Here is an 8929-nt window from a genome sequence, read left to right as displayed (position 1 = left end):
CAAGTGCAAACACAGGTCTTTGTGGCCAACGCAAAGCACTGTGACCTCGTGGTATGGACACAAAAAGACATGGCAATTTTACGCATCTTCCCAGATATGCACTTCTGGGAATCACATTTAAAGAAAGCTCAGGATTTCTTTCAGAAGGTGTGCCTTCCTGAACTTGTAGGAAAACATTTCTCTAAGCGAAATGCAGCCCCGAGTGGTCACAACGTTTTTTCTTCTGGTGTCTAGTTTTTTGCCAGAAGTGCATTGAAATATGTATAACTTGATTTCAAACGTGCAGCACTTACCATGTACCAATTGTCAAAGTGTGAAATAAAGAGTGCAAAGCAGTTATTTGTTATCTTGCTTTTATTATAACGTAATTTTAGTGAAACAAAGAGTTCAAAGTGATGATAAACTTTCGCTTATAGTATACAGGTACAGAAATGGTTACATAACGCAATGTCAATGTGTTCATACAGTCACACATACAAAAAACTAAAAAGGTTTTCCTTTTTTAAACAATTATTAATTAACAAGTACAAGTCTCATGTGTGCCTGGTTTCACTACCACACTGGGGCACATGTTAACCAAAACACAACACACCCTCACAATTTTATCAAGGAATGTAACGTCTTCACCCTCACATGGAAGAAGAGAACGGATTGGCATGGTAGTATGTAGCATTTTAAATTTGTTGCGCAAACTGCCAATTACTCGTTCAACATGGATTCTTAGGTGTGCAATGGCTCGTGTATTTTCTATGTCCTTGGCATCTAGTTCACAGAAGCCCCTTGTAAATGCTGGGATCTTTACCTCCGCACACATCATTCCCACCGCATCTCTGATGTCAAAGCCTCTGTCAGCCAAAACTACATCCCCTGGTAACAGCTTGTTAAGTATGCCACATTGCTCTGTGATGTGTTTATCTGATGACGGCCCCCCCACCCCTTAGAAATGAATGAAATTGCACCTTGTGGAGTAATCCCGATCAGATATTTCATGGTGTGTGTACCCTTGTAGTGTGAGTACGTTTGAGCACGAGCCTTTAAATTAGATGGTCGTTCTGTACGAATTTCAAAACAGTCTACAATGATGGCTACACGATTTCCAAAAGTGTCTGTAAATTCTGGTGGCATTGTTGCTTGCAAACAGTGCCTCTCTGGCCAGTGTACAAGTATTCCAAAGCGGGCATACAACACGTCAATTGTATCAGAAAAGACAGAAGAAAGAGTTTTGTGGGAGACTTTGAATAGATAACTAAGATGCTGAACAGGAAGATCAAGTCTAAGTCGCATAAGTGTGAGTAAAAGCATTTGGAAATGTGACAGTTTCTTTGATGCTGGTAGGAAAGCTTTTACATTCTCGAGCACGGACATAAAAATAGCAAAACAAGTAAAACCGGTGTAATATTTCACTTTTTCCGTGTCACCCTTTAAAAAGTTTTCATTCAGCTCTGTCTTGTCCAACTTTGATTTAAGCTTTCTGTTCTCCTCCAGCAGCCGGTTTATTTCTGCTCTGCTCTGTACACAGCGCACACAATCATTTGTCAGTTGTTGATCTTCTGTCTGTTTCTCTCTGATATCAATGTTTTCTGCATCTGCACCCGTTACCTCTGCTTCTACTTGTCCAGCACAAATTTGTCCCTCAGCCAAAATAACAAGGTTGTTATGGTGTTGCTCTTCTGTGGTGTCCATCTCTGGCTGCTCTTCTGTGGTAACTTCTGCTGAGGCTTCACCTTCACACTCTGCTGCTCCATTGTCAAAGCCTGTCCAATAAAAAGAGTGCAAATACACAAGAGAAGTTTTAAATGGTTTATACATTAAGGCCGTATGAATACTCAAAAATGTTTGTGTTAATTGACTAAGATCAATTTTTAAAATAAGAGACTGTGGCTGGGGGTGCGGTTGTCGTTTACCTCCAAATAGTACTTTATTTTGTTGACGTTGTGTTCGCCTCCTGTGACGGTCTGAATGTGATGTTCGGGTTTCGGAGTGCCCCATGTGTAGCGTTGGTACCCAGTCTGGATTTGTTTGATCCATTTCATAGGCAGGCTTCCCTACAGTTGTGCGAAACAATTAGCGAATCGTTACATAGCACATATGTCTGCAAAGTCACTCCATTCGATGTTTGATCGCTATTTCTATAACTTCCGAGACCACCAATGGTAATATTATTCAGCTATAAAGTGTGATAAGAACATATTTAGAACTTACCGGAATGAAAATGTCGTGAGCACACCCGCTGATATCTGGAGACGTAACAGAACTTGATATCAACTCGTCTCACGGCTGCTATCCAGGCTAGACGCCTTCGTTTGGTAACATCCGATACATGAGCTCCTTCATGTTGCTTCCAGGTTGGGAAAGCATAAAAAGACAATCCAACCTTATTCCCGTGCCGGTCGTAAGATCGAACATTGCAGCCGAGCACACAGCAAGTACGAACTATGGCTATGCTATCGCTCCTAGCTTAGACCCCCAAAATGGCGAATCGGGCTAAAATCCTTTCCACGCCCACCCCCGTGACATCACGGTCCAAAGCCCTATTCTGTGGATTTTTCTTCCACCACTAGGGGGACTCTAACCAGAATTAGAATAAAAAACAAGATAGATGAAAAATCAATGCAAAGAAGAATACTGTAACGTTCACAAGAACCAGACGGTTGGGGTCTCAGTTTGTCCGTTTATTCGGCACATAAGCCAGCGGGTTGTTAACTCAGGGGGAAGCGCTCTTGAACTACACCTCTCTTCAGCCTGGCACACACACAGAACAACCAGGTCCCCCCACCCCTTCCTGTACACCACCCTCACTACTTCCTGCAGCCCAACCAAACACGAATCTTAAAGCAACAACAACAGTGTGCAGAGAAAACCAACATGTCACTGTCCAGTAACACTTAACCATCGTTACACTGCCCCCCCCAGCAATAAGTTCCTCGTCCCCGAGGGAACGACACAGTCTCTGAGGCGGGGCGGTAGCCTACGTTCCCTCCTTGACCTCCTGAGCCCCTGAGGAGGACGCGGAGCTTCGGGGCTTTGGGGTGAAGAGTCCGAGGGGGGGGGGAACGCAGCCCCGGTCGGGGGCCCCTCTGAGCAGGGTCATGGACGCTCTGTACACGTCTCTCCGGAAAGGAGGGGAGGGACTGTCCTCTGTAGGGGGCCATCCGGTCTCTGTGCAGCGCTACTATCCTCCCCCTAGGAGGCAACTGCACCCTGTAAACAACCTCCCCCACACGCTCTAGGACGCTGCAAGGCCCCACCCAGCTGCTATCCAGTTTAGGACACCATCCCTTCTTCCTCTTTGGGCTGTAGACCCACACCAGCTCCCCAGCACGGAAGTGCCTCCCTTTAGTGGTGATGTCGTAATTCCTCTTTTGGCGCAGGCCTGCCTTCGCCAGCTGCTCTCGGGCGTAGGAATGTGCAGAATCCAGCCGGTCCTGCAGCTTCCTTGCGTAGTCCCGGCCCGGTGGTGCCTCTGGCGCGTCCGGGGGTTTCCCAAAAGCCAACTCTGCAGGAGTTCTCAGCTCTCTCCCTAACATGAGCAGGGCAGGCGTACATTGGGTGGAGTCCTGCACTGCCGACCTGTAGGCCATGAGGGTAAGGGGAAGATGGTAATCCCAGTCCCGTTGGTGTTCTGAGGTAAGGATGGCTAGCTGCTGGGCCAGCGTCCTGTTAAACCTTTCCACCAGCCCATCGCTTTGGGGGTGAAGTGGGGTGGTGCGGGTTTTCTTAGTCCCAAGGCGTTCACACATGGCAGCAAACATCTGGACTCACAACTCCAACAGTTTTATCGCCGATCTCCGACTCATCCCAGAGATCTCCAGAACACCGGAGGCTGCCCACTCTCCCCGGCCGGGCGGAAGTGCACGCAGACGGCGCCGAGATCGTAAACAAAGGCGAGGTAGGCGCGGAGGGCTACGGGCTAAGCTAAAGCTAACACCACACCGGCTGCCTTTACCCAGTATTTTCCTCGCCAATGTCCGTTCTCTGGCAAACAAAATGGATGAGATACGGCTCTCCATCTCTAACAACAGACGGATTATGGACTCAAATGTCATGTTTTTCACCGAAACATGGTTGAACAACAGCTGCCCGGACAATGCTATCGAGTTAGCAGGACGCCACACACACCGAGCCGACAGGCTAGCAGATGACTCCGGCAAGACCAGAGGTGGAGGTTTGTGCATTTATATTAACAATGCTTGGTGTATGAACTCCACTACTACTGAGAGTCACTGCTCACCTAATGCGGAGTTTCTAATGGTCAAATGCAGACCTTATTATCTCCCCAGAGAACTCACTTCAATCATACTCACTGCCGTGTATATCCCCCCCCGACGCTAATGCTAGGTTAGCCATGAAAGAACTTTCTGCAGCCATTAACAAACACCAGAATAAACACCCCGAGGCTGCTTTTATTGTTGCTGGCGACTTCAACCACACCAACTTAAAGACAGTCCTCCCCAGATTCCACCAACATGTCTCCTGCCACACCAGAGGAGACAAGACTTTAGACCATGTGTATTCCAACCTGGCTGGAGCCAACAAAGCCACACCCCTCCCCCACATTGGACAATCGGACCATCTCTCCCTGTTCCTCACACCTAGGTATTCACCACTCATCCAACGTGTGAAACCTGCTGTGAGGACAATTAAAGTGTGGCCAGAGGGGACAGACGCAGTGCTCCAGGACAGATTTAAAAACACAGACTGGAATATGTTCACCCACACAGACCTGGACCAGTACGCCTCATCTGTACTGGATTACATCTCCGAAACCACAGACAGTGTCACCACCCAGAAACGGATCACCATGTACCCCAACCAGAAGCCTTGGATGAACCGGGATGTTCGTCTCCTCCTGAAGGCCCGCAACACCGCCTTTAGGTCAGGAGATGCACACGCCTACAGCACAGCCAGGGCTAATCTAAAGAAGGGCATCAAAAAAGCCAAACACCATTACAAAAAGAAGGTAGAAGAACACTTCTCCAACTCCAACCCCCGACGCATGTGGCAAGGACTCCAGACCATTACAGACTACAGGACCACCAAACCCTCCCCCGCATCCTCTGATGTCTCCTTCCTCAACGAGCTCAACAACTTTTATGCTCGTTTTGAGCGAGGGAACCCCACAACCACAACTAAAGCAGACATGACGCCAGACCACCAACCTCTGACTCTCTCCCCCACCGATGTAGGAGCGGTGCTGAGCAGGATCAATGTCCACAAGGCTGCAGGTCCAGATGGCATCCCCGGGCGTGTTCTCAGAGCGTGTTCTGGGGAGCTTGCAGGAGTGCTCACAGACATATTCAATCTGTCCTTGGCCCACGCTGTGGTACCGGCCTGCTTCAAATCCACCTCCATCGTCCCGATACCCAAAAACTCCAACCCATCTTGCCTCAATGACTACCGCCCAGTAGCACTCACCCCCATCATCACTAAGTGCTTAGAGCAGCTGGTCCTAGCACACTTCAAATCCTGTCTCCCCCCCACCCTGGACCCCCACCAATTCGCATACCGCCAGAACAGGAGCACAGAGGATGCAGTCTCCATCGCACTGCACTCTGTCCTCTCACACCTGGACAACAACAACACCTACGCCAGAATGCTGTTTATAGACTTCAGTTCAGCATTCAACACAATCCACCCCTCACAACTCATCAGGAAACTGACAGACCTGGGCATCAGCTCCCTCATCTGCAAATGGTTACTGGACTTCCTGACCAACCGCCCCCAACATGTCCGGCTGGATAACCACTGCTCATCTACCATCACAATGAACACCGGTGTACCACAAGGCTGTGTGATGAGCCCTTTCCTCTACTCCCTCTTCACCCACGACTGCAGACCTGCTGATGGTTCCAACACCATCATTAAGTTTGCAGATGACACCACGGTGATTGGCCTCATCAGTGACAACGATGAGGTCGCCTACAGGGAGGAGGTGGATCGTCTGGCTGAGTGGTGCGACACAAACAACCTGCTGCTTAACACCGAGAAGACCAAGGAGCTCATCGTGGACTACAGGAGGAATGCTGACCCACATCCACCCATCCACATTAAGGGGACGGCTGTGGAGCGTGTGAGCAGCTTCAAGTTCCTGGGAGTCCACATCTCCGAGGATCTCACCTGGATGACCAACTGCTCCAAGCTGGTCAAGAAGGCTCACCAGCGCCTCTTCTTCTTGAGGACCCTGAGGAAGAACCACCTGTCCTCAGACATCCTGGTGAACTTCTATCGTTGCACCATCGAGAGCATCCTGACCAACTGTATAACAGTCTGGTACGGGAACTGCTCTGCCTCGGACCGGAAGGCGTTGCAGAGGGTCGTGAAAACTGCCCAGCGCATCGCCGGAGCACCACTTCCTGCCATAAAAGACATCTACAGGAAGCGGTGTCTGAAAAGGGCTGGGAAAATCATCAAAGACCCCAGTCACCCATCACATGGACTCTTCACCCTCCTGCCCTCTGGGAGGCGCCACAGGAGCCTCCGGACTAAGACCACCAGGTACCGGAACAGCTTCTTCCCCACAGCTGTCAGACTCCTGAACTCTGCCTCCTGACATCTGACCCACGTTAAACTCATGGACTGAACATACACACACCCACAATGGACAACTGTACCCTCAAACACACAATAATAACATGGAGTGAACCACCACTCACAACCACTAGCACTTTATATAGCCTCTGTAGAAACTATCTACACCCTCACTTATCTTAACTGCACTACTGTATAGCTCTGTGTAAATAATCATTCTGTACATTCAATAATCTTTAATCCTACAACTGTTTACAACTTGCATAGTTCCCATTTCTGTATAGCTGTATATCTCAGATTTCTGTAAAGTTATTTATTTCATATTCTGTATAGTTTTTCATATTTATATCCTGTTCATAGCCTGTACATAGCTTGTACTCACTACAGCCTTTACATACTTAGTTATAGAATATTCACAACATACTTCATACCGTGTACATTATAACATACCATAATAGACCCATTTCTGTAGTATACTTACATATCTATACTATTGCTAATATATATTGTAATATATCTATATCACTAAAGCACTTCTGGATGGATGCAAACTGCATTTCGTTGCCCTGTACCTGTGCATGTGCAATGACAATAAAGTTGAATTCTATTCTATTCTATTCTAAATACCTTGGACTCAAAGTTACGCCCCTGGTCACTGTGGAGGGTCTCTGCTGTTCCAAAGCGGCTGAACATCCCCTCCACTACATACATCAGCGACCGTCTCAGCCTCCTGATCTGGGATGGCGTATGCTTCCGGCCACTTGGTAAAATAGTCCATGGCCACAAGAACATAGCGGTTTCCTCTGTCTGTGCGAGGAAATGGGCCCATGACGTCCACAGCTACTCGCTCCATTGGGGCTCCTGCTGGTTGCTGCTGAAGCTGAGCCCGGGACTGGTCTTGTGGCCCTTTGTGTGAGGAACATGCATCACAGCTGCGGCAAAAGTCCTCCACATCCCTCCGCTGTTGACCCCGGTAATAGCCCTGGCGGAGGCGGCGAAGAGTCGTGGAGACCCCAAAGTGGCCAGAGCCAGTGCTCCCATGGCAGGCTCCCAGCACAGCTGACCTCAGCGACCTTGGCACCACAACCTGCCACCTCTCCTCCCCCGTGGCAGGATCCTTCCAGGCATGCTCCAACACCCCCTCCTTCAGCCTGAGAGCTGCGAACTTGGCCCACAGCCCCCTGGTACAGATGGAAAACCCAGTGACCTCATCCCAAAGGCTCCCCCTTCTCCAGCCACTGCAGGACCGGCAGCAGGTCTGTGTCTTGTTCCTGCCGTGCCCTCCACTCCGCTGCATCCACCACCAGAAGAACCCTGCAGGCGAGCTGTGCTGCTCCGTCTATTGTCGTGAGTTCCCGCTCTATTTCCTCTCGCTTCTCACAGTAACGGCAGCCAGCTGCAGCACATGGGCGGTGAGAGAGGGCGTCTGCGTTAGAATGGTGCGTCCCTGCTCTGTGCTCCACGGTGAAATTGAAGGCTTGGAGCTCCTCCAGCCAGCGAGCCACCTGTCCCTCTGGCTCCCTGAAAGACATCAGCCACTGAAGGGCAGCATGATCAGTTCTTTTTTTTTTTTTTTTTTTTAAATGACATCAGAAACAGCAGTATGCGACATTACGTGATGGCAGAGCTTCAGTTCATCCTTTGTCATTTTTTATTTATTTATTTATTTATTTAGTTATTTATTTTTTTTATAAATAGGACAGGGGGAATGAATGAGAGAAAGAGGGGGAGAGAAAGAAAGAAAACCAAAGGGGAGAAGAGACGGTGAGAGGGGGGGGGAAGAGAGAGAGAAAAAAAAAAGAACTCCTGGGTCACCTGTAGGGAGAAAAAAAAAACAAACAAAAAAAACAAACAGAGGAGACAGCAAACAACAAAGAGCAACATAATAATAGAGAAAACAAAGCACCATCACAATAAACTAGCTAGTCATAGATATCAATATTTACTAAATAATAAACGATATTGTGCAGCACGCAAGATAGACAGCGCACAGTGTGCTTTGAGGCAGCAGCCAAGAAAGCTTTAGTCCGCGTCTGTGAATACCCATGTGTGCATACCTGTGTGGATCAGCATGCTTGCATTCCAAAGGTTTCTCCATGTAATGATCTGCTAGGGAGTGTGGGGGGGCCACAGCCCCGTCCTCCAGGGTGTGAAGCGGGTATGGAGGAGATCAAAACTCCAGACATCCAGAGGCCCCCAGAACACAAGAGACCATGGAAGACCAACAGAGGGGCAGCCGCGCCACTGTTCCAGTAAGAGCTGAGGAGAGTCCCAGATGAGGGCTCGCCCAGCAGCCGCGGAGCAGAAGTCAGGGGGAGTTGCAGTGACGCGCCCGTGAGCTCCGCCGGCCCCCAGCTGTGCCTGGGCCCCGGTCTGATGGGCCTGGGCCCCCCTTCCCTGG

The 8929-nt window shown here is 49.2% G+C and overlaps 1 pseudogene across 1 annotated transcript; it reads right to left on the bottom strand.

The window, feature by feature from the left end:
- Positions 1-342: 342 nt before the first annotated feature.
- LOC113029518 (uncharacterized) lies at positions 343-2124 on the bottom strand (annotated as a pseudogene). Its single transcript, XR_003273431.2, has 2 exons — positions 1905-2124; positions 343-1754 (listed from the first exon to the last, which is right to left on the bottom strand). The product of XR_003273431.2 is annotated as an uncharacterized LOC113029518 (transcript).
- Between the last annotated feature and the right edge of the window lie 6805 nt (positions 2125-8929).

Source organism: Astatotilapia calliptera, chromosome 4 (genome assembly GCF_964374335.1).
Source record: "Astatotilapia calliptera chromosome 4, fAstCal68.1, whole genome shotgun sequence".
In the NCBI taxonomy this organism is placed as follows: domain Eukaryota; kingdom Metazoa; phylum Chordata; class Actinopteri; order Cichliformes; family Cichlidae; genus Astatotilapia; species Astatotilapia calliptera.
This window is presented reverse-complemented; position numbering and strand designations above follow the sequence as displayed.